The 24,747-nt window shown below is 45.3% G+C and overlaps 1 protein-coding gene across 1 annotated transcript in view; it reads right to left on the bottom strand.

Annotated features, from left to right (window-relative positions):
- Nucleotides 1-24,240, bottom strand: part of TMEM74 (transmembrane protein 74) — an 86,059-nt gene extending 61,819 nt beyond the window's left edge. The window contains exon 1 of the mRNA XM_066578986.1: nucleotides 24,152-24,240. The gene's annotated coding sequence lies outside the window, so the exon portion shown is untranslated. The remainder of the gene's footprint in view (nucleotides 1-24,151) is intronic.
- Nucleotides 24,241-24,747: the final 507 nt, after the last annotated feature.

Raw genomic sequence — 24,747 nt, forward strand, 5'->3', positions numbered from 1 at the left:
GCACCTGGATACGCCATACAGATTGGACTACTGAGTACAGGTGCCAGCCGCAATCAGCAGAGATCCGCCTGCGTTTTGCAACCAAGAGACACTTTATGTAATAGCATCCTAAATGTACAGCACAGTGATAACACCGGCTCAGGAACCGTGTTTGCTTTATCCACGGCAGTTATCAGCAGTAACACACAAGTTTTTAGCCCCTAAAAGATGCCAACGTTAAAACTGACACTAGCAACTAAGTGGATTAGTGTCCATCTTTAGGCCTATTGGAGAGACTACTGAGTGTCCATGAGTTGACCTGGCAAATGGGAACCTAACAAGGACCTCCAGGTCTGATATGTACTGTAGTGATGAGTGAACTTCTGAAAAGTTCAGTTTGGATGGTTTGCCACATTTTCGACAAAAGGTTTGGTTCTGTCCAAATGAGTTAGAACCGAACCACAACTTCACCAGTATTTACAAAACTGGTGTGCAACAAAAAGCCATGAAGGCCCTATATATAGCACTTTTAGATCACCCAAGTACTTTTTGAGATGTTATTAAGGCAAAGTTAGTGAAGGAAAAAGATGAAAAAAGACAAAAGTATTGTTTTTCCTTTTTGTTCTGTTTGCTTCTTGTTCGTTTACCTTATTGTTGTCAGTTTTCCTTCCTTTTACTTCGTCTTTTGTTAGTAGGTTCAGCCGAGATGAACCGCCCAAGGTTTGGGTTCTCATCGAACCAAACTTTCAGCAAAGTTCTAAACAGGGTTCTACTATTTCCGTTCGCTCAACGCTAATGTACTGTCTAAGGTAGGACCTAATAGGCTGCCTGTCAGGGCTGGATTCCCACTACATCAGCGTATATGCTCAACCTTTCTGGCTTGGCATTCTGTCTAAATCACCAAAAATGGTATTAAGATGGGTTCCGGAACAGAACCATTGATTTTCAATAGTGAAAAAGAGTCCCAATCTGGAAACTTGCAACGTTTACTTCTATAGAAGTGACAGAAACAGCGAAGAACCTCGGCCACCTCGGGCAGCAGTGAACCAGTAGGGGTTCCACAGGGGGTAATTATGTAGAGAGGTATGAGTCCCTGTGGAGGGGCCTGCACTTATTGGACATTTATTACATATCCTGTAGATATGCTATAAATGTATGAGATGGGAAAACCTTTTTAATACAGTCTCCAGGAAGGAATAGAGTATAGATCCCTTCCCCCAGAGAATAGGTATCAGCAGGGGAGCTGCATACAGAGTTTTATCTGTGTGTATAGTGTTATCCCTCTTTATCTAGTCCTCCAGCAGTGCTGTACAACAGAGTTGCCATATGTTATTAAATCCCTCATCTTTTAATGATGATGAAATGGCTCTGGTGACCCTGTCCTAGTCTACACAAAAAAGCTGAAAACATTAGATACCATATCAGGCCATTAGAATTCCTCTAGTGCCAGTGTGCAAACTGCAATATTACAGTATGTTCATGGAGGATTTATGGATTATCATTTTTAAAATTATGTTTATGATTAAAACCGGATATAAAAAAAATACATTTTCCGGAAATATTGAAGCAATGAGTGACATTATTTACTATACAACTATGGACTATATTCCTGGAATTATCACATAGTTGTTTGATTATTTTTGCTCCATCGAGAATACCAACATTAAAAAAACTCATAATATCCAGAACTCCGCATTCGATGAGAAATGACACAATGAAATCTATTACAAACATCTCGGAGTGCAGGAAGCGTTGGATTTTTCATTAATTTTTTAATTAACAAATAGAATTTTCTTGCAAAATAACGGAACAAAATCGACTTTTAATGGAGACATTGTTTTCCATTTAAATGTTTGTTTACTCATGAAATACTTTTTATTCTCTGTAGTAATGCCATTCAATTGAGATGAGAACAATATAAATGCAATGGAGTGTATCTGAGTAATTAAAATGTAACTGTCATTAAAAACTAGTTTTCTTCTCATTATTATTATACAATTTCCTGTGCCCCATTATTCCAGATCTAATCAGCATTAACTAAGATAGGAAACTGGCTATAAATGGGCCATTGATGTGTGATTGGTGCACCTGGACCCTTGTTCATTGACCTCTGTACTGTGTAATTTCTCCTGATCGGTTCTCAACTGCTGATATACTAAGAGGCCGGATGACCGGCTGGCTGCCACTGCGGGCGAGGCTGCTCCCAGCTAGGGGCAACTTTTTACCGCTGCTAGGCACTGCCCGACTGCGAGATGTGATAGACGGTGGGGAAGGATGGGAAGAGAGAGACAGCACGTGGCCGCCTTCAGGTGGAAAAAGACTACGGCAGCACGAATTACAGCCTATATGGAAGTCCGTGGGGGTGACTGTGGTCAGCGCAGGAGCCAGGAGGGGAGAAGGGAAAGCAGGTGCGACAGTGACAGTAGCCAGAAGAGGGGGAAAGAACAATGCTACAGCAGCATACATATTTGCCAGAGGTTAGCAGAGTGGGGGCCAGAGAAGCGGGGCCAGAGACTTCTGCTAAATGTCCTCAGCTCGGTGCAGGTGTGTGTCTCCAGCAGCCAATCCGGAGCTGTGGGCGTTCTCTCTAGCTCCAGCAGCCCAGCCCATGTCTCCACCCATAACTCTGGTGGAGACAAGACACAACAGTACCAAACAGCTGTCCATCTACATGCTGCAAGCAGGGAGAGGCTGGAGCGGCCCACCTCTGTGACTCTGAGCTGAGTTCTGAAGCTAACTTCAAAGTGTGTTTATTCTGAAACGTCATAGCTTATTAGAATAAAACATACATGGGGGTAGTAAGCATACCTGTCCCGGCTTAATACTGCCCGGGATCTGGTCAGCATGAACGTGGTGACAGAATCTCATTAACTTCTTAATTCGTCTTTTCGATCCACCATGAAGCAGAGCACCCACCCTGAAAAGGGCGACCTCATTGCTTGTATGTGGTAAGGTCTGAGGTCAGAGCGCAATAGGGGAACCGAACCAGAAACTACAGGAAGCTGACCACTGACCAAACCTGACTACATAAGGAGACAGATAGTATAACTGGCACTGTCAAGAGTGGGGGATTGGTTTAAATACCATAAGAAGCATCATTGATAGGCGGGCTGATGTCACTCTGGACGTTGTGATGTCACCCTGGTCCCCCTTGCCCAGAGAGTGACTGGCAGTGCCTTGATACATACATGCCATGCACCACATTTATAATGTGTTTTAGGCCCTTTGTGTGGGAAGGGTCATGAAGTGCACCAAATTTTGGTGCCAAATTTATCATCCATCATTACTAGAGATGAGCGAACGTACTCGTCCGAGCTTGATACTCGGGCGAATATTAGCGTGTTCGGGATGCTCGGTACTCGTAACGAGTACCACGCGATGTTCTGGTTACTTTCAGTTTCCTCTCTGAGACGTTAGCGCGCTTTTCTGGCCAATTGAAAGACAGGGAAGGCATTACAACTTCCCCCTGTGACGTTCAAGCCCTATACCACCCCCCTGCTGTGAGTGGCTGGGGAGATCTGATGTCACCCGAGTATAAAAATCGGCCCCTCCCGCGGCTCGGCTCAGATGCCTTGTGAGTTAGCTGAGGGAAAGTGCTATCGTGCTGGAGCTGCTGTAGGGAGAGCGTTAGGAGTTAGTGTAGGCTTCAAGAACCCCAACGGTCCTTCTCAGGGCCACATCTAATAGTGTGCAGCACTGTGTTAGCACTGTATTTTCTTTTTCAAAATTGGATCTGCAGAGCATTGCGCCCTGCAATAGGGACAGAAGTGGTGGTTAGGCAGGGAGAGTGTTAGCAGTGAGTGTAGGCTTCAAGAACCCCAACGGTCCTTTCTAGGGCCACATCTATCCGTGTGCAGTACTGTCCAGGCTGCTGTTAGCAGTGTTGCATTTTTTTTCTTTTTTCTCAAAACCGGCTGTGCAGACCATTGCACCCGGCATTAATACTACAGGGATAGAATTGTGTAGGCAGGGCCAGAAGACATACATTATTCATTGAATAGACGCAGTGTGGCTTTTCCTTTGAAAAACAAGGGAAAAAATTCTATTTCGCCTGCCTCTGACAGTCCTCAGGGCTCTGGGTACGTGTGTGCTGCGTGCAGAACGTTAAAAAAAATCAGACGCAGCCAGCTACGTTTTACTGCAGGCTTGCGCCAATTTTTTTCCTGCATGGGAAATCCCTGATCTGCTGTAGCGAATAACTTTGCATCACTGCAGGTCTGTGACACATTTGCAGGGCCACAACACAGTTATTAAACTTAGTAGTATTCATTGAATACACGCAGTGTGGCTTGTCCTTTGAAAAATAAGGGAAAAAATTCTATTTTGGCTGCAGGCTTGCGCCAATTTCTTTCCTGGCTTGGAAATCACTGGTAATACAGCATGCTGAGGGGTAGGGGTAGGCCTAGAGGACGTGGACGCGTCCGAGGACGCGTAGGCCCAAGTGAGGGTGTGGGCACAGGCCGAGCTCCTGATCCAGGTGTGTCGCAGCCGACTGCTGCGCGATTAGGAGAGAGGCACGTTTCTGGCGTCCCCACATTCATCGCCCAATTAATGGGTCCACGCGGGAGACCTTTATTAGAAAATGAGCAGTATGAGCAGGTCCTGTCGTGGATGGCAGAAAGTGCTTCGAGCAAGCTATCATCCACCCAGAGTTCTGCGCCGTCCAGTGCTGCAAATCCGAATCCTCTGTCTGCTGCTCCTCCTTCCTCCCAGCCTCCTCACTCCACTACAATGACACATGCTCAGGAGCGGGAAGACTCCCAGGAACTGTTCTCGGGCCCCTGCTCAGATTGGGCAGCAGTGGTTCCTCTCCCACCAGAGGAGTTTATCGTCACTGATGCACAACTATTGGAAAGTTCCCAGGGTCCGGGGGATGAGGCTGGGGACTTCCGGCAACTGTCTCAAGACCTTTCAGTGGGTGAGGAGGACGATGACGATGAGACACAGTTGTCTTGCAGTGAGGTAGTAGTAAGGGCAGTAAGTCCGAGGGAGGAGCGCACAGAGGATTCGGAGGAAGAGCAGCAGGACGATGAGGTGACTGACCCCACCTGGTGTGCAACGCCTACTCAGGACAGGTCTTCAGAGGGGCAGGCAAGGGCAGCAGCAGGGCAGGTTGCAAGAGGCAGTGCGGTGGCCAGGGGTGGAGGCAGGGCCAGACCGAATAATCCACCAACTGTTTCCCAAAGCGCACCCTCGCGCCATGCCACCCTGCAGAGGCCGAGGTGCTCTAAGGTCTGACGACCGACGAACAGTGGTGTGCAACCTTTGTTGCGCCAAGATCAGCCGGGGAGCCACCACCAACAGCCTCACCACCACCAGCATGCGCAGACATATGATGGCCAAGCACCCCACAAGGTGGGATGAAGGCCGTTCACCGCCTCCGGTTTGCACCGCTGCCTCTCCCCCTGCGCCCCAACCTGCCACTGAGATACAACCCCCCTCTCAGGACACAGGCACTACCGTCTCCTGGCCTGCACCCACACCCTCACCTCCGCTGTCCTCGGCCCCATCCACCAATGTCTCGCACTGCACAATCCAGCCATTGCTAGCGCAAGTGTTGGAGCGCAAGCGCAAGTACGCCGCCACGCACCCGCACGCTCAATCGTTAACCGTCCACATAGCCAAATTTATCAGCCTTGAGATGCTGCCATATAGGGTTGTGGAAACGGAGGCTTTCAAAGCTATGATGGCGGCGGCGGCCCCGCGCTACTCAGTTCCCAGTCGCCACTACTTTTCCCGATGTGCCGTCCCAGCCCTGCACGACCACGTCTCCCGCAACATTGTACGCGCCCTCACCAATGCGGTTAGTGGCAAGGTCCACTTAACTACAAACACGTGGACAAGCACAGGCGGGCAGGGCCACTACATCTCCCTGACGGCACATTGGGTGAATTTAGTGGAGGCTGGGACAGAGTCAGAGCCTGGGACCGCTCACGTCCTACCCACCCCCAGAATTGCGGGCCCCAGCTCGGTGGTGGTATGTTCGGCGGTGTATGCTTCCTCCACTAAAGCACCCTCCTCCTCCTCCTCCTCCTCAACCTCTGTCTCGCATTCTAGATGTGTCAGCAGCAGCAGGACGTCGCCAGCAGTCGGTGTCGCGCGGCGTGGCAGCACAGCGGTGGGCAAGCGTCAGCAGGCCGTGCTGAAACTACTCAGCTTAGGAGATAGGAGGCACACGGCCCACGAACTGCTGCAGGGTCTGACAGAGCAGACCGACCGTTGGCTTGCGCCGCTGAGCCTCCAACCGGGCATGGTCGTGTGTGACAACGGCCGTAACCTGGTGGCGGCTCTGCAGCTCGGCAGCCTCACGCACGTGCCATGCCTGCCCCATGTCTTTAATTTGGTGGTTCAGCGCTTTCTGAAAAGCTACCCACGCTTGTCAGACCTGCTCGTAAAGGTACGCCGGCTCTGCGCACATTTCCGCAAGTCCCACACGGACGCTGCCACCCTGCGCACCCTGCAACATCGGTTTAATCTGCCAGTACACCGACTGCTGTGCGACGTGCCCACACGGTGGAACTCTACGCTCCACATGTTGGCTAGGCTCTATGAGCAGCGCAGAGCTATAGTGGAATACCAACTCCAACATGGGCGGCGCAGTGGGAGTCAGCCTCCTCAATTCTTTTCAGAAGAGTGGGCCTGGTTGGCAGACATCTGCCAGGTCCTTCGAAACTTTGAGCAGTCTACCTAGGTGGTGAGCGGCGATGCTGCAATCATTAGCGTCACTATTCCTCTGCTATGCATCTTGAGAAGTTCCCTGCAAACCATAAAGGCAGCCGCTTTGCGCTCGGAAACAGAGCCGGGGGAAGACAGTATGTCGCTGGATAGTCAGAGCACCCTCCTGTCTATATCTCAGCGCGTTCAGGAGGAGGAGGAGGAGGAGCATGAGGAGGATGAGGAGGAGGAGGGGGAAGAGACAGCTTGGCCCACTGCTGACGGTACCCATGCTGCTTGCCTGTCATCATTTCAGCGTGTATGGCCTGAGGAGGAGGAGGAGGAGGAGGAGGAGGATCCTGAAAGTGATCTTCCTAGTGAAGACAGCCATGTGTTGCGTACAGGTACCCTGGCACACATGGCTGACTTCATGTTAGGATGCCTTTCTCGTGACCCTCGCGTTACACGCATTCTGGCCACTACGGATTACTGGGTGTACACACTGCTCGACCCACGCTATAAGGAGAACCTTCCCACTCTCATTCCCGAAGAGGAAAGGGGTTCGAGAGTGTTGCTATACCACAGGACCCTTGCGGACAAGCTGATGGTAAAATTCCCACCCGACAGCGCTAGTGGCAGAAGGCGCAGTTCCGAGGGCCAGGTAGCAGGGGAGGTGCGGAGATCGAGCAGCATGTACAGCCCAGGCAGTGCAACAGTCTTTAAGGGCCTGGACAGCTTTATGGCTCCCCAGCAAGACTGTGTCACTGCTCCCCAGTCAAGGCTGAGTCGGCGGGAGCACTGTAAAAGGATGGTGAGGGAGTACGTAGCCGATTGCACGACCGTCCTCCGTGACGCCTCTGCCACCTACAACTACTGGGTGTCGAAGCTGGACACGTGGCCTGAACTAGCGCTGTATGCCCTGGAGGTGCTTGCTTGTCCTGCGGCTAGCGTCTTGTCGGAGAGGGTGTTTAGTGCGGCTGGGGGAATCATCACAGATAAGCGTACCCGCCTGTCAACCGACAGTGCCGACAGGCTAACACTCATCAAGATGAACAAAGCCTGGATTTCCCCAGACTTCTCTTCTCCACCAGCGGACAGCAGCGATACCTAAGCAATACGTAGGCTGCACCCGCGGATGGAAGCATAGTTCTCTCTCACCATCCAAAACGGGGACATTTCTGCTTCATCAATCTGTGTATAATATTCCTCCTCCTCCTCCTGCTCCTCCTCCTGAAACCTCACGTAATCACGCTGAACGGGCAATTTTTCTTAGGGCCACAAGGCTCACTCATATAATTTTTCTAAAAAATTTTTATACGTTTCAATGCTCTTAAAAGCGTTGGAACTTTAACTTGAACCAATTTTTCGTTAAACTGGGCTGCATCCAGGCCTAGTTACCACTTAAGCCCCATTAACCAAAGCGATTAATGGGTTTCACCTGCCATCTTGGTTGGGCATGGCCAATTTTTACTGAGGTACATTAGTACTGTTGGTACACCAATTTTTTGGGGCCCTCACCTACAGTGTAATCATAGCAATTTCTATGTTCTTCGCCTGCACTCATGGTACAGAAAGGTGTGTGTGGTTGGCCTACACTTTAGCTACATAAATGTAACTTGGGCCTTGGCTATACTGCAGCTACTGAAATGGAACTAAGACTGCGCTCCCACTATACTGCTGCTTCGGAATTGTTCCTGGGGCCTGTATAGGCTGCTACTATTACTTAAATGGAACTTAGACTATGCTCTTCCTATACTGCTGCTTCGGAATTGTTACTGGGGCCTGTCTTGAGTGCTACTATTACTGAAATGGAACTAATACTGTGCTCCCCCTATAATGCTGCTAGTAATATGTTAGTGGGGCCTGTCCTAATGCTACGGCTGAAATGTTACGAATTCTGGGCTCTGCCTATACCGCTGCTAATGGTATGTCTCTGGGGTGTGGAAACAGAGGCTTCCCAAAGACATGATGGCGGCGAGGCCATTTCCCACCAACGCGGTTACTGTTAAGGTGCATATAACCACGGACACGTGGAGAGGACACGTAGTGCCTCAAAAACATCCTCCTCCTCCTCCAACAATGAAAACATTCTTGGCAAATGCCTTTGCATTGGTTCGTCTGGTGGCAGTCCAAGAATTTCACCTTTACCGACACAACAAGAGAGCCCCCCCACCATCCCCCCGCCACGGCCCACTTAATCCTGGCCGCATTCCGAAAACCAACAAAATACAACCGTGCTACTAGGTCCGCAGTCACCACCACATTACCACCAACACGGTTACTGTTAAGGTACATATTACCAGTCTGACTGGGGCATACAGACACCTTGACAGAATGAATAGTGTGTGGCACATAGGTTCCCCATTGCTATGCCCACGTGTGCAGCTCCTGATGGAGGTGGCACAGGATTGGATTTCTCATTGCTTCTGTACAGCATTGTGGGCTATCGCCCCACCACTTTTAAAGAGGGTCGCTGCCTAGCCGTGCCAACCCTCTGCAGTGTGTGCCTGCAGTTCCTCCTCATGGCAGATGCACTTATAAATAGACATGAGGGTGGTGTGGCATGAGGGCAGCTGAAGGCTGCGCAGGGACAGTTTGGTGTGCGCTGTGGACACTGTGTCGTGCAGGGGGGAGGGGGGTTGGGCAGCATGTAACCCAGGAGAAGTGGCAGCGGAGTGTCATGCAGGCAGTGATTGTGCTTTGTTGTAGCTAGTGTGGTGCTTAGCTAAGGTATGCCATGCTAATGAGGGCTTTTCAGAAGTAAAAGTTGTTGGGAGGGGGGGGGGGGGGGCACTCTTGCCGGTATTGTGGCTTAATAGTGGGACCTGTGAACTTGAGATGCAGCCCAACATGTAGCCCCTCGCCTGCCCTATCCGTTGCTGTGTCGTTCCCATCACTTTCTTGAATTGCCTAGATTTTCACACATAAAAAACCTTAGCGAGCATCGGCGAAATACAAAAATGCTCCGGTCGCCCATTGACTTCAATGGGGTTCGTTACTCGAAACGAACGCTCGAGCATCGCGATAAATTCGTCCCGAGTAACGAGCACCCGAGCATTTTGGTGCTCGCTCATCTCTAATCATTACCTACTGTGATCACTTTGATGCATCTTTACACTGATCAAACTTACCTAAATATTGTCTAAGTATTAACACTGGGTTAGTAAATGTGGCCCAATGTATTTAGGAAAAAGGCTAAGGTAAACTAATCACCTATTTCTCCCAAAGTGTGCAAGAAACAGGCTGTGACAGAATGCAGTGTTACTATGTGAATCATATTTCCACGCACAGCAGATGTTCCTGTGAAGCTGCAGCCTAAACCCACTTTATCATTATCATTTTTTCATTTATTTTAATTTTCATGTCCAATGTATCTTAATGTGTGACTTCACCGAGGGTAAATCCTCGCCTGCACCCTGTAGAGCGGGGAACTCCCCCTCAATGGCTTTATTCTATGCCTTTGATCTCGTAATGCATAATAATATCTCATTCTTGCGTTGGCATGCCAAATTTCTTTCCTTTTCCAACTGATATGTAGAATATTAAATCACTGGATGCTGCAGAAATTAACACTTACAAGGAAACAGTGCTGGCTTTATGTTATATGTGCAGAAGTTTACACTCTCCCACCCCCATTGTAAAAAAAACAAAACACATATTGCACCGATAGGTCAGTCTGCCTGCATTGTTCTTGCACAGAAAACAGCAAGATAGTAGCATACTCACACAAGAGTAGCTTAGTGAATAAATACTGTACCAGAGACAAGCTCAGCACATAAATACAGCACAAGAAACAGTCATAACAAAGCCCTTTAACAAGACTCAGCACATAGCTGCAGCCCAAAGTCATAATATAGATACAACCCAAGAACTAGACTCACCACATAGATACAGTCCCAGGAGCCATGGTTCACAGCTATGTGCTGAGTCTTGTTAAAGGGCTTTGTTATGACTGTTTATTGTGCTGTATTTATGTGCTGAGCACATAGATAAAGCTCCAGGGCCAGGCCCAGCACATAGAAAGAGCTCCAGATCCAGATTCAACACATAAAGACAGCCCAAGAATCAAGTTCAAAACATAAATATAGCTCCATAACCATCAGGAAATACATAAAGTCCCATAACCAGGCTCAGCACATATATTTATGTACTGAGATTGGTTCTGGTGCTATATTTAACACTAAAATCAAGCTCAGTGCATAAATACAGCCCCAGAAGTAAACTCACAATGTAGACACAGCCAAACCAATCTCAATACATAAATACCATACCAGAACCAAGCTCATAACATAATTACAGTGGCAGTACTAAGCGATTCTGTTGCGGAGGCACTGATGCGCTGACAGCGGTTCCTCAGAATATTTGAGGGGACAGAGCCAGGAGGAGCATGATTCATGTAGCTACACAAGATGTTGCTACATGAAAGGTGAAGATCATCTGGCTGGGCCAACCTTAAGGAGGCACTTGCCCCCAGCCTAAATCCACCTGGTGCCCACCCTACAGTCTGGTGGCTAGCGCCTTGTGGGATTACATGTGTTGTACATAGCTAAGACCGGCCATGCATGGAAAGAAGAAACTACTAAAATAAAATGTTGCATGAAATATGAAATCCAAAAAATCCAAAAAACGTGCAGTAGCTCTTTGGTTGTGAAAAACTTCAAACATTTCTTTGTAAGAAGGCCTGCCATAAACGCATTAATAAGGTCATCTTGTACAGTACCTTCACCCAGTCCATTCTTTTTTCCTATTACTTTATTATATACTTTAAGGCTTTTTTTCCACCTCTCCTCCCTGAAGTTTCTCTGGTTTCATGACCCTTTATTACCAAAGAATGGAGACAAGTTTGACCTTCCGGGCATTTACTGTTCCAATTAAATGCAAACCATCTATAGAGTAAAGCTTTGAGAAATGTTTCTCTCCTATGTTACTGATACATAAAAATATGAAAACTGACACGAGTAAGATAAATGTGACATCCCAGATATAGCTGGGTCAGGACTCTATTAGTCAACTCTATTGTTAAGCCATTTATTCAGTTCATATGTCTAAGGAGCTAAAGGTCCCTTCACATAGGAAAACTGTTGGGCGCATAAGTGCCTGATAGCCGTCCCATGGACTGCCGCCTGACTATCGCTCCTATGCTTTACACAGAAGTGATAGTCATTCAGTAAATGGCGGCGGAGCGGCCAGGAAACCTTCTGGCCCGTCCGCCTACATTGATAGTAAACAGGAGTCGCTCAAACATTGAGCGACTCCTGTTCACATGGGCCAATCGAGAATTTAAGGAAAACTAAAAACCAAGCGACTCCGACAAGTAAACGATTTGTTGCTCAATGCCCTGTTGACGGTCAATTGCTCCACGAAAAGTGCCCTTGAGGAGAAGTCCTAGTTATCCTTGTCTTCATTTATATCTCAATGTGAAGTGGCTTGTTGGTGTCAGCCTTTCCAGGCCTCTTCACCACCTTCCAGTATCCTGTAGTTCTCCCTTTCTCTGCCCGACGACTCTCTGTAGATGTTCAGAAACTTCATAGGTGACCTCAAAGAACTCAAGAAGGGAGACGGAGGGGAAGTAAAAGTTGAGAGAAGAGGGGCGATCCAGTTTTAGGCTATGTGTGGGACTTATAGGTGGCTTTACATAGGACAACTATCATCTAAATGGTCGCTTGATAGAGTGTATGTAAGGGACAGCTGTTCCGTGTAAACACATTCACCAATCGGGTGACGAACAAGAATTTGTTCACTAGTCGCTTAGTTTTCAGCTCACCTAAAAATAGTCACTGGTTGAATAGTTATCACTTGGTGTAGATACATAATTGTTGCCTTTCAATGGCTAGTCAACAACTTTGCAGGGAGGTGTGCGCTTGTTCAGCTAACACTGTTTGGCTCCTGCCTTCTTATGAACATTTTGCTCTACCATGTAACCCTCATTGGTTCCCAGAAAACACATATGTGTGCAAGTGATCTGTGACTGAGCAGTCCCTGCTGGTCTTCAAGGGGACACTCGCTGCCATGGTCTTTGGCTGACTTTGGTCCGGTGAGAGACTGCAATGCGGCGTTTTAGTAACAGCCTGGTAGTACGTGCCTAGGTTCAAGATGGCGCGGTGATGACAGACAGAGGCAGAGGCGGACCATTTTATAAAATTAAGTTTTATGAAGATGTGTGTAATAGACATATATGACTCCGCAGGGGGCTCATGTACTTTAACCCCTTAAAGGGGTTGTCCCGCGCCGAAACAGGTTTTTTTTTTTTTCAACCCCCCCCCCCCCCCCCCCGTTCGGCGCGAGACAACCCCGATGCAGGGACTTAAAAAAAAAACAAACAGCACAGCGCTTACCTGAATCCCCGCGCTCTGGTGACTTCTATACTTACCGGTGAAGATGGCCGCCGGCATCTTCTCCCTCCGTGGACCGCAGCTCTTCTGTGCGGTCCATTGCCGATTCCAGCCTCCTGATTGGCTGGAATCGGCACGTGACGGGGCGGAGCTACACGGAGCTACACGGAGCCCCATTGAGAACAGAAGAAGACCCGGACTGCGCAAGCGCGGCTAATTTGGCCATTAGATGGCGAAAATTAGTCGGCTCCATGGGAACGAGGACGCTAGCAACGGAGCAGGTAAGTGAAAAACTTCTTATAACTTCTGTATGGCTCATAATTAATGCACAATGTACATTACAAAGTGCATTAATATGGCCATACAGAAGTGTATAGACCCACTTGCTGCCGCGGGACAACCCCTTTAAGGACGCAGCCTTTTTTCCCTTATTTTCAGTTTTTCCTCCCCACTCACTTTCCTCCTCACTTTCAAAAAATCATAATTCTTTTATTTATCCATCAATGTAAGTGTTTGAGGGCTTATTTTTTTGCGAGACAAGTTATATTTCTCAGTGGTACTATGTAGTGTACCATATAATGTAGTGAAAAATGTTTAAAAATTCAAAGTGGAGTGAAATGGGAAAAAAGTGTCATTCCGACATCTTTTTTTTTTGGGGGGGGGGGGGGAGTCTAAGGTGTAGAAACCGCAGCAAAATGGACCTGATAACTTTATTCTATGAGTCAGTACGACTACTACGGCACAAAATTCAGTAGTGCAGCGAAAAAAAAAAACTTTTAAAAAATAAAATACCTTTGATGTATGATGTATGCCTCAGGAGCCAATCTGAATTCAAACCTTATACCCCCCTCCCTATGTTCCAGAAATGTTTTTCCGATGTTAAAGAACTACTTGATTATGATCTCATGTTAATCTCTCATTTCCGAGTATATAATGTTACTACATTATATTAGCTCCGCCCTCATCCCGCCTCCCCTCATTGCAAATAGTACAGAGGGGCGGAGAGGGGGCAGGAGCTCAGTGCACTGCTCCAGGCTCTTCTAGCCTCCTCCCCCTGCAGAGAGGGACGACGTATATCGGCCGGTGTGAATACACGGCCGATATACGTCATCTGAAGAAGCCCTGACGTGAATTTATAATAGGAAAATTGGTACTTTAAAATGATTTGGAAACTGTTTTCTTTGACCTTTGCCGTTTAATAAAAAAAAATACCTTTGGAAAAAAATTTAATTATTTTCTGCTGCCATCTACTGACAGCCATAACTTTTTTTTCTGTCAACATAGTTGTGTGAGGGCTCGTTTTTGCAGAAATTCCGGTAATTTATATTAGTACCATTTTGGAATACATACAACTTTTTGATTGCTTTTAATTACATTTTTCCTTGGAGACGGCGTGACCAAAAAAATGCAATTCTGTTTTATTTTTTTTCTAACATTGTTCACTGAGCAGGAAAAATAATGCATTACTTTGATACCTTTATGGACACAGCAATACCAAATATGCTTTTTTTTATTTTTATTATTTAAATTTATTTATTAATTTTATTATGAATATGGGAAAACGTTTTTTTTTTAAACTTTTATGACTCTTTACTCATTTTTAATTTTTTTTAAGTTCCCATAGGGTACTTGAACTTGTGATTTTTTGCTCATAGTATTACATTCTACCACGTTCTGAAAGGCAGTCTACCAAGCCACACCATATGCATGACTTGATAGGCAATCTGCAATGGCAGCCCTGGGAGTCTTCAGAAGTCACCCTGCATTCAGGACCCCTGAACTTCAATGGGGCATTTAAATGCAGCTGGCAGAATTGAGGTTAACAGCCACGATCTGCATGAGTGCTGATTGCAGCTGTTGCAGGCAGGTGTCAGCTGCCAAAAACAGCCAACACCCACATTGTATGGCTTACAATTGATCTCGTTCCATACAAACCCCCGAACCTCCATGATGAAACTGTATGTGATGGAGTGTAAAGTGGTTAAACATTGTGTATTAAATTGGTAGCATAATTTCTTTTTTTAAAGCGACAGTACTCTTGTACTGAAATTATACATTTTCATTAATTGGCGACTCTTCCGACATATGCCACCCGTTTCATTCCTCCTGGCAGCAGTAAGTCACATGACTCACTTTTTTCAGTAAGTCACATGACTATCACTTTCTTCAACTGGCTGAGTAATCCTACTCAAAGTGTGGTCATAAATGACTGCACATCCAAGTGGAAGAATGTGTCAAGTGGGGTACCACAAGGCTCTGTCCTAGGCCCAGTGTTCAACATTTTTATAAATTATCTGGAGAAGGGAATTGAGGGGAAACTGATCAAATTTGCTAGGTAGAATAGCTAATAATAGAGAAGAGAGGGAGCAAATTCAAAAAGATCAAGACAAGCTTGAAGAGTGGGCAGCGACTAACAGAATGGTATTTAACAAGGAGAAATGCAAAGTCCTACATCTGGGCAAGAAAAATGAAAAAAGCATATACACAATGGGAGGAATTGGGCTACGCAGCAGCACATGTGAAAAAGACTTGGGTTTACTAATAGATCATAGACTGAACATGAGTCAACAATGTGATGCAGCAGCCAAAAAGGCAAACACAATTCTGGGAGGTATTAAGAGAAGCATAGAGTCTAGATCACGTGAGGTAATTATCACCCTCTACTCTTCCTTAGTCAGACCTCATCTGGAATACTGTGTCCAGTTCTGGGCACCCCACTTTAAAAAAAAGACATAGACAAACTGGAGCAAGTTCAGAGAAGAGTTACCAAGATGGTGAGTGGTCTGCAAATCATGTCCTATGAGGAACAGTTAAAGGATCTGGGAATGTTTAGTTTGCAAAAGAGAAGACTAAGAAGAGACTTAATAGCGATCTACAAATATCTGAAGGGCTGTCACACTGCAGAGGGATCAGCCATATTCTCATTTGCACAAGGAAAGACTAGAAGCAATGGGATGAAACTGAAAGGGAGGAGACACAGATTAGATATTAGAAAACAAGTGAACAATAAACGCTCCATGTAAAAGCGCACAAGCAACAGTCATCCATACACTTTGAAATGTATAGAACCCATTTGGCTACAGACTAAGGGCTTATTCACATGGGCGTATTTTTCGTTGCATATTGTGTGAAAATTTTGTGCACGCAATACGCAATAAATACAACCCATTGGTCAAATGAGCGTATTTTGCATGAACATTTCGTTTGTGCAAAATAATCCGCAGCACACCCTATTTTCGTGTGTACAAAAATAGCACATATTAAACTAATTAAACTTAATTGCCTATTAAAATCAATGGGAGAATGCATGCATGTTTTTTTGCGTATGCAAATATACAGGGCATGCACACGCAAAAAATACAGTAAAATACGTACACATGCACAAAAAATGTGACACCCATCACGTAAATACATAGTACAAATATACGCGCAAATACTCTTACATCTGCGTTAAGCCGGCCTTAGGTCTGTGGCACAGAAAATAAAACCCATTGATTTCAGTGGATAAATTCACAAGCGCCTATTTTACTTGCGCACTTGCATTGCGCAAAATAATCCCGCAGCATCATGCTCATTTGCACAGGAACAGCATGAATCTAACTCATTAAACTAATTGGCCATTTTAATGGCTGCGAGCATTGGTGCGTGTTTTTTTGCGCACACAAAAGTACAGTAAGATACACCGAAGCACACGCAAAAACGCAACAAACATTCTGCAAACACACAGCGCAAAAGCACACACAAATATGCATAGGCTTGTGTACTACAGGCCTTGGGAATGATATATAGGAAAAGTGAAAGTGGGAGTGACAATAATCATTGACTAGAAGCGCTCATTCAGGCGGTCGTATATGTGCGCCGTGTATTTGACAGGCTGCACACGGTCCCATAACAGCCCATGAGGATATTCACGTGAATGTTCCTTTGCACAATCCAATGGTTCATATGAAAGAGCTCGCTGCATGTCCCATTCTTGTTTGGTTTCATGGATGAGAATCACACATACAATATGCAGTGTCTGTCAATATCGGACGGCACACAGATAGCTGCGAGTCGCACATCGTCGTCTGAATGGAGTCTAACAACAAGATGTAGCAGGGCTCGTTTGGGTCAGAAGTACCATTCATTGCATATGAAATAGGTCTCTGTATTAATTACACATTACCCTCCTCATAATAGATGAACAGTGCAGCCACTAAGGGTTAATTCACACAATCAGCTCTGCTACATCTGCAGCTTACACTCTATACTATAATAATTGAATCACGATGCCAAATTGCAATAGGGAAAACGCCACAGCTGTCAGCTAAAACTAGAAATAAAACAGTCACAATTATCATACTGTACCAAAGGATGTCACAACATGGCAACGAGAAGGAAAATGTGACAAGTCTGTCACATGGCAATGTAACGCAGATAAAAAGATGTTATATCACTGTAAGGGGATCCACGTGAGAGCGTTATCAAAAATTCACGTGCCCCTGCTAATATCTACAGATGGGTGAACAGTTATTCCCACAAGAGAATGTTTTTGGCGCCTAAACGAAGTTCCGCCCCCAGGATGGGCGGGAGCTCCTGGGTTATGATGGGAGAAGAAGAGCACGGCACGTAGAAGAGGAGGCTCGTGCAGTGTGAGAGCATCCTATCAGATTGGACTGTGTTTTGGCTGAAGGAAGCAGACGTACTGTAGAGGGCAGTCTGGGAACAATAGCTGCGACCAGTGAGTAATGCAGAGAGGGCAGAACTGCAGTAGGACATAAGAGGACTGCTTCGGAGAAGGGCATGCTATTCTCCAGCTTTCGCCACTGGATATCACCACCGACTTTAGGAGCATCATCATCCTATTCACCAGACAGGTTGAGGTTGTAAGTGAGGTTGGGCCTCATTTAAAGCCAAATGTGCATACACATAAAGAGACACTAGGGAGTTATGCAGGCCTGCAACCCACATATCAGCAGCTAGCATATCCTTGGTAAAGAGACCCTGTTACATTACAGATATCACTAAGAATCGCTAACATTTCCCATTCTTTGCCTGCGTTATTATTGACGGTACTCAGTAAGACCCACCAGAGCACCTCTGTTATCAGCACAACACCAAACACAGCTCCTCACCTTGGCTCTTGAGGTTGTTAACTGGACCCTAGAGGACTAGCAACGTGTGCCGTGGTGCGAAGAGTAACATTACCAATTGTTTTGGGCTGATAGAGTTTGTCTGTGGTGCAGATCCCGTAAAGCCATGGACCCCAGTTGTCAAAACTGTGCAGGCTGATGATGGTTCCATACTGGTGTGGGGTGTGTTCTCACGGCATGGGTTGGGTCCACCGGTCTACCTAACTGTACCTTCACAATGATAGGATATTCCAAGAAGGATAATGCATAGCGCCCATGAATCCAAGTTGTCCAGAATTGTTTCAAGGAGCACTCTGAAGAATTCCTATGAATGGTGGTGTCCTGCACATTCACCAGCCATGAGCCCAACTGAACATTTATGGAACGTAATAAAGAGAGGTCCACTCAAACCAAAAATCCTACACCTACAAATACCGTGGAGCTTTTGGTGGCTAGCCAGATGGCATGGCTCAACAATCTTTCATATGTCTTCTGTCCACTTATGGAATTGATGCCATGTTGAGTTACTGCACTTCACCAGGCTATCGGATATTAGTTCCTGTCCCATGACTTTTGGCATGTCAGTGTAAATTATCATCAATCCCTGTTCTCAGTGGGGCTCAAAATCTAATTTTCTTATCTCAGATCAGCATAAAACAAAGAGACCCCAGAGCAAAACTAGAATGGGGCCCTCTTCTTTATGTCATCGCACTGCAATATCCAGATTCTGGAGGTTGTTCCACCTCTACTTTATTCCCAGCATTAGTTTTTGGCTAATTCCGGCAATAAGACCTGATAACTGCCACCATGCAGGTTTTTTGTTCTTCAAGAGTGCTATTACACGAGCATTAGCTAGCACAGGTAATGCTCATGGTTTATCGCTAATTACCAGGCTGCACTTGGACTTGACATTGTTCAAGTTTCAATTACAGGTGCAAGCTGACAATTTGCAATAAATTACTACTACCACTCAGAAATACCTATCCAGGGGCAAGAAAAGAGATCTTTCCAGCAATGCACAAGTGAACGTGTGCAGAGCTTATCATTCCAGCACTAAAATAATCGAAGGAAATCAATTTAAGATGAATCAGCATAAAAATACATTTATTCATTGGTGGCAATTACAAAATACCAGGAATGAATTAATGCAATCAGTGAAATAAAATAATTCAGTCCACTAAAGGCTCCTCTGATGAGTAAATCAGCAGCAATAGGCACATTTTTTAACATAAGGCCAGGAGGCAAATCATGTAAGAAATCTTGGTGAATCATATTGCAACACGTGATGCCAGTGTCTCTACAACATGGTGCAAGCTGCTAGGTGATATGTAGAGTACAGCGTGAAATCCTTTACGTGGAAACAGGATGAAACACATGAGCTGAAGCTGCAAAGCCTACAGGTTTGGTAGCAGCACGTTGGTGCTCCACCTCATTCCCGAAGAGATGTGTGTCAGTGGCTTGCAGCTAGGTTTGGAACCTGCAAGTTTGGACAAAAAGGCAGTGTTCCTTGGCCACCATGTTCTACAGACTTAGAATAGAATGGTAGAGTTGGAAGGGACCTCCAGGGTCATCTGGTCCACCTCCCTGCTCAGTGCAGGATTCCCTAAATCATCCCAGACAGATATTTGTCCAGCCTTTGTTTGAAGACTTCCTCCCATGGCAACCTGTTCCACTCATTGATCATCCTCACTGTCGGAAAGTTTATTCTAATATCTAATCCATTTCTCCTCCCCCTGAGTTTCATCCCGTTGCTTCTAGTCTTTCCTTATACAAATGAGAATAGGGCTGATCCCTCTGCACTGTGACAGCCCTTCAGATATTTGTAGACAGCTATTAAGTCTCCTCTCAGCCTTTTTTTTTGCAAGTTAAATATTCTCAGATCCTTTAACTGTTCCTCATAGGACATGATTTGTAGACCGCTCACCATCTTGGTAACTCTTCTCTGAACTTGCTCCAGTTTTTCTATGTCTTTTTTAAAGTGGGGTGCCCAAAACTGGACACAGTATTCCAGATGAGGTCTGACTGAGGAAATTAGAGGGGAATAATTACCTCACGGGATTTAGACTCTATGCTTCTCTTAATACATACCATCTCTTAAAACATCAGTTGTGTTTACCTTTTTTGCTGCTGCATCATATTGTTGACTCACGTTCAGTCTGTGATCTATTACTATAGACTGAAATACCTAAGTATTTCTTTCTGTGGGGTCATCTCCTGACTGCTGTCTATAATGGAAATCCAGCAGCACCTTGTGATGTTGATGAACTGGAGAGACTAATATTAGTGACCATAAACCGGTGACCCTAAAAGAACCATGTACATCTTTTCAAAGCCGCTAACACTGGTCATTTTGGACATTTTTTGTATTTGTTTTTTTATCCTTTAGAGTCAGAAGTTATTTTGTTTCTAATGCTAATTTGTCTTAAATGGATTCATTTTTGTTATTTTAGCTCTAAAAACAAGAAGCTCTGCACACATCCCCTCATGCTATGCTGGAAAGATATCTTTTGCCCCTGGATAGGTATTGCTGTGTGCACCCTGTATGTGTAACATACATGGCTGGCCTTTGGCCTCCTTCACACAGGTGTTTGCAGAAACGCAGCGTTTTTCAGCGCCGTATGTACTGCAGTTTTAGCAGCGTTGTCATGCATTTTTGACAAAGGTTTGGGTGCGTTTTCAGCATAGCTGACAATGCAGCCAAGAATGCTAAAAACCAAAAATCAATACTCACCTAACTGGCGCCATCCAGGTCCTGCCGCTGTTCTCTGGAGCTCCCGGCACTTGTCATTGCCGACAGAGGATCTTTTGCTAGTGACGGGGTTTGAAGACCCCGCCTCCAGCAAGAGATTGTTCATTGAATGGCTGTGATTGGCGCATCGAGCGCCGGCTCCGATTGGGTGCATCGGCTTTCCTGAACCAATCAGAGCAATCTCTCGATAGGAGGCAGGGATTTCAATCCCTATCACTAGCAATAGATGCTTTGTCGGCTTGACAGTGCCCAGCTGCCTGCCCGGAGCTCCGGAGAACAGCGGCGGGGACCACAACGGCGACAGCTAAGTGAATATTCTTTTTTTTTCTTTAGGTAGTGCAGCTAGCGCTTGCATTTAGTGCTGCTAAAGACATGGTACCAAGTTGTGCCCCGTTTTCAGAAACGCTAAAACCACTGCCCATTCATTTCAATAGACGAAGCAGGGCTGAAAACGGCCAAAGATAGAACATGCATCGCTGTTGAAGAAGCTGCAGTTTGGCGCTTGTGTGAGCAGCTCCATTGAAATAAATGGGAGCATTGTACAGCGTTTACCGCAGCACTGAAAGGGCAGCGCTAATCGCTGTACAAAAAAAAGTCTGCGTGAGGGAGGCCTAAGGCTACTCACGACCTGTGTGTGCCAGCCACCAGCTTGGAAAGACATCAGGAGGATGTAGGCTGAGGGCAATCCCTCACCTTAGGTCTACTGATTCAGATGGTCTCTTTCCTTTGTGCTGCAGTGTCTTGTGGAGCTACATGCATCCTCCTCCTGGCTCTGCCTCCTCCCCTCTGATGTTCCAAGATGCAGCTGCCAGCCCATCGATACCCTTGCAACAAAATTGCTTAGTTCTGCAACTGCATTCATAATATGAGCTTTGTTCTGGTACTGTATTTATGTACTAAGCACAGTTCTGGTTTTGTATTTTATATAGTTTTAGAATTATATATACATACTGTATTGAGCTTGGTTCTGGTGCTATATTTATGTATGGAGCTTATTTTGTGCTATATGTATGTACTTAATTTGGTTCCAGGACTGTATTTATGGTATGAGCCTGGTTTTGGTGCTTTATGGCATGATCTTGGTTCTGGTTCCATATTTATGTATAGAGCTTGGCTTGCGTTGTATTTGTGTACTAAACTTGATACTATAGCTATATTCTTGTTATTAGCTTGGCTCTGGTGCTGTATTGATGGTATGGTCTTAGGTCTGGTGCTATAAGCATTTACTGAGCATGGTTCTGGTACAGTATTTATGTTATGAGCTTGGTTCTGGTACAGCATTTACTTACTGATCTATTCTGGTGTGGGTATGCTGCCATTTTGCTGCTTTATGCACAATCAGAATATACACAGATTGCCTATCAGTTCAATATGTATATTTTTTCTTATAATGAGATAGAGAGAAGATTTCTGCACTGGTTGCCATCTAACCTAAGGCTGACACTGATCATAAAGGCCCCCTGGGGGTCCTGTAGTTAGCATTGCTATTCAGCAGAATGGAGCCCTGACCCTTAATAATAGATATTAGTAAAAGCCTTACCACATTCATAAGGTTAGAGTTACATCTTAAAGAGGACCTGTTAGCTAACCCGTTTGTGTTAGTAAATACCTGCATTCACCATAAAATAAAAATACTGGAACTTCTTTTCTTAGAACTCTGCTATGGGCTGTTCCTCTGTTATCCTTCCTGGAAATGTATGAAGAAAGTGGCGATTTAATACCATTTCCCTTGTCAATAGGACTTGTCTATACACTCAGTGCTCACATTGTCAGAGAGTGTAGGGACACACCCAGTAACAAAAGAAATGGTAACATCTAGTTGTCCATAAGCTTGAACACTTGCAGGAGGAACAGAGGACCTGAGCAACGCAGAATCTTAGAGAAAGATGCTTCAGCATTCCTATTCTTTAGCATGCCTTATGGGGTTGGAGGCAATTGGATGGTGGAACTGCCAGGGCAATTGCCGCTTTTGCCCTTTTTGTTATCCAATACTGGTTACACTGCAGAAACGAATGAAAGTTAAAAGCGCATGCTACTCTAAGGGTGAATTCACACGGGCGAGCGCAATGTGAGTCCAAGGAACTTGGACCAATATTGCACTTGCAAACATGCAATTTTTGCCTGCACGTGCGATGCGTTTTGCAAAACAAAAAGCATCACCGTACATGCGCTTTTCACATGCATGAAAATCACATTCGAGTGTGATGTCATTCTTTTTTTTCCACCCATAGAAAATAATGGGCGATTCTTGAATAGAATTTCCCCAAAATAAGACGTGCATTAGCTCTTCTATATTAGACCATCGGTCCATGAGAAAAATCACTAATGTGACTCAAAGTATTTAAATATAGGTGTTCTGCAAGTTCTGTTCATAACGCAATCGGACGCAACTCGTTCGTGTGAATACACCCTTAGTAACAATACAGGGCTTCCTCAGAACAACACTTCTATTCGCAGAGTTCTCGATGCCTTGAGAGAAGTACGAAAGGACAGTTTCCTAAAACTTCCGAAGTTGGTTCCGACAACATGCCATACAAGTACGATATCAGCCTTCCTTCATGCATCCTCCGCCAGTCGCTTATTAATCATACAGTCCTTCCAAATCCATAACCAACATAGAAACAATGACGGAAAAAGAAGGATCTGGAAGTCAGGCCACATTTAACCTTCATAAATCAGATCAATGGCGGCTGTTTAAAGCCGCCACTTAGAGCAATGTCCATATATAAAAGGAAAAAAACCCGACATTATGGTGAGTAATGAACATGAGCAGAGCGCACTGTCCGCACAGTCCCCGGGGGAGAGAAGAATGAGAACTACATAGATTAGTAGGTTGCAAGCAGACGATAAATAGGAATGTGTGGCGCTGGTATTGTAACCCGGAGATACTGAGGATTCTCCAAGGAAATTTGATAATCCCGAGGGAAAGCGCTGATGCTTCAGCAGCAGAAATACAGTAATGCCGTGAATCGTCTCTAATTAAATCTGCATCGCAGATAGACAAAAGGCTAATATTCAGCCCTATAGAAATACATCCATGTTGTAGTAATAGGACGCACGCAGCCAAAAGTAATGTGCAATATTAGCCTTTGGGGTTCTTATTACGGACGGTCCATAAAAGTCTATAGAAACTGGAATTAATATAGAGTACATGGTATATAATAGCACATATGTAAAAGGACAGGGGCATATACATAGTGAGCATGCACAGGAGTGTCCGATGACTATTGGACTTTAAAGGCATAAAGATGACAAATTGTCTAATATACAATATAACACTCATCGCAACAATGTAACAATTCTCTTTAAGAGCCTTTAGTACTTACAGTTGCTTCTTCTCCCTGTCCCAGCCCTGAGCGGATCGCAGCTCTCAGCACTTGTAGCCCCGGTTGCTGCTTGTTCTTCTCATCTAGATATTCCAGCAGGGACGATCTTAGCTGGGGAGTGGTTGTGTGCAAAGCCTGCTGGGAGTTGTAGTTTGTATTAGGATGCTCATGTGCTGCCTGTGCTCTCCGGTGATTGACTGGGAGGATGGCGTTGTAAATGTATTTCTGGGAATATCTGGCACCCTCGTGTTTCTGCATAATGAAAGATGTGAAAAACATAAATCTGCTGAGTGAGAGTTCGAAGCAGGGGATTTACAGATGTAGCAGAGCCGAAATTGTTATTTCAAATATCCAGGGAATTTTTTATGCAGTTTTTCCGTTGAAATGCACCAGAAGTGCTTTTTGGCATATTTGTTTTTTTATCAGATTATTTTTATTGAAGTTATATTTTTGAATAAAATTAGCCCTTAATTTCATGACTTTTAGACATGCATAAATATGATATAGATAAAACATACCATTCCCAAAATACAATCAATCATAATTATATTTAAGCAAATCATAATCCCCCTAAACAAAAAAACGCAAGCAAAATA

This window comes from Eleutherodactylus coqui, chromosome 9, assembly GCF_035609145.1.
Source record: "Eleutherodactylus coqui strain aEleCoq1 chromosome 9, aEleCoq1.hap1, whole genome shotgun sequence".
Classification (NCBI taxonomy): Eukaryota; Metazoa; Chordata; class Amphibia; order Anura; family Eleutherodactylidae; genus Eleutherodactylus; species Eleutherodactylus coqui.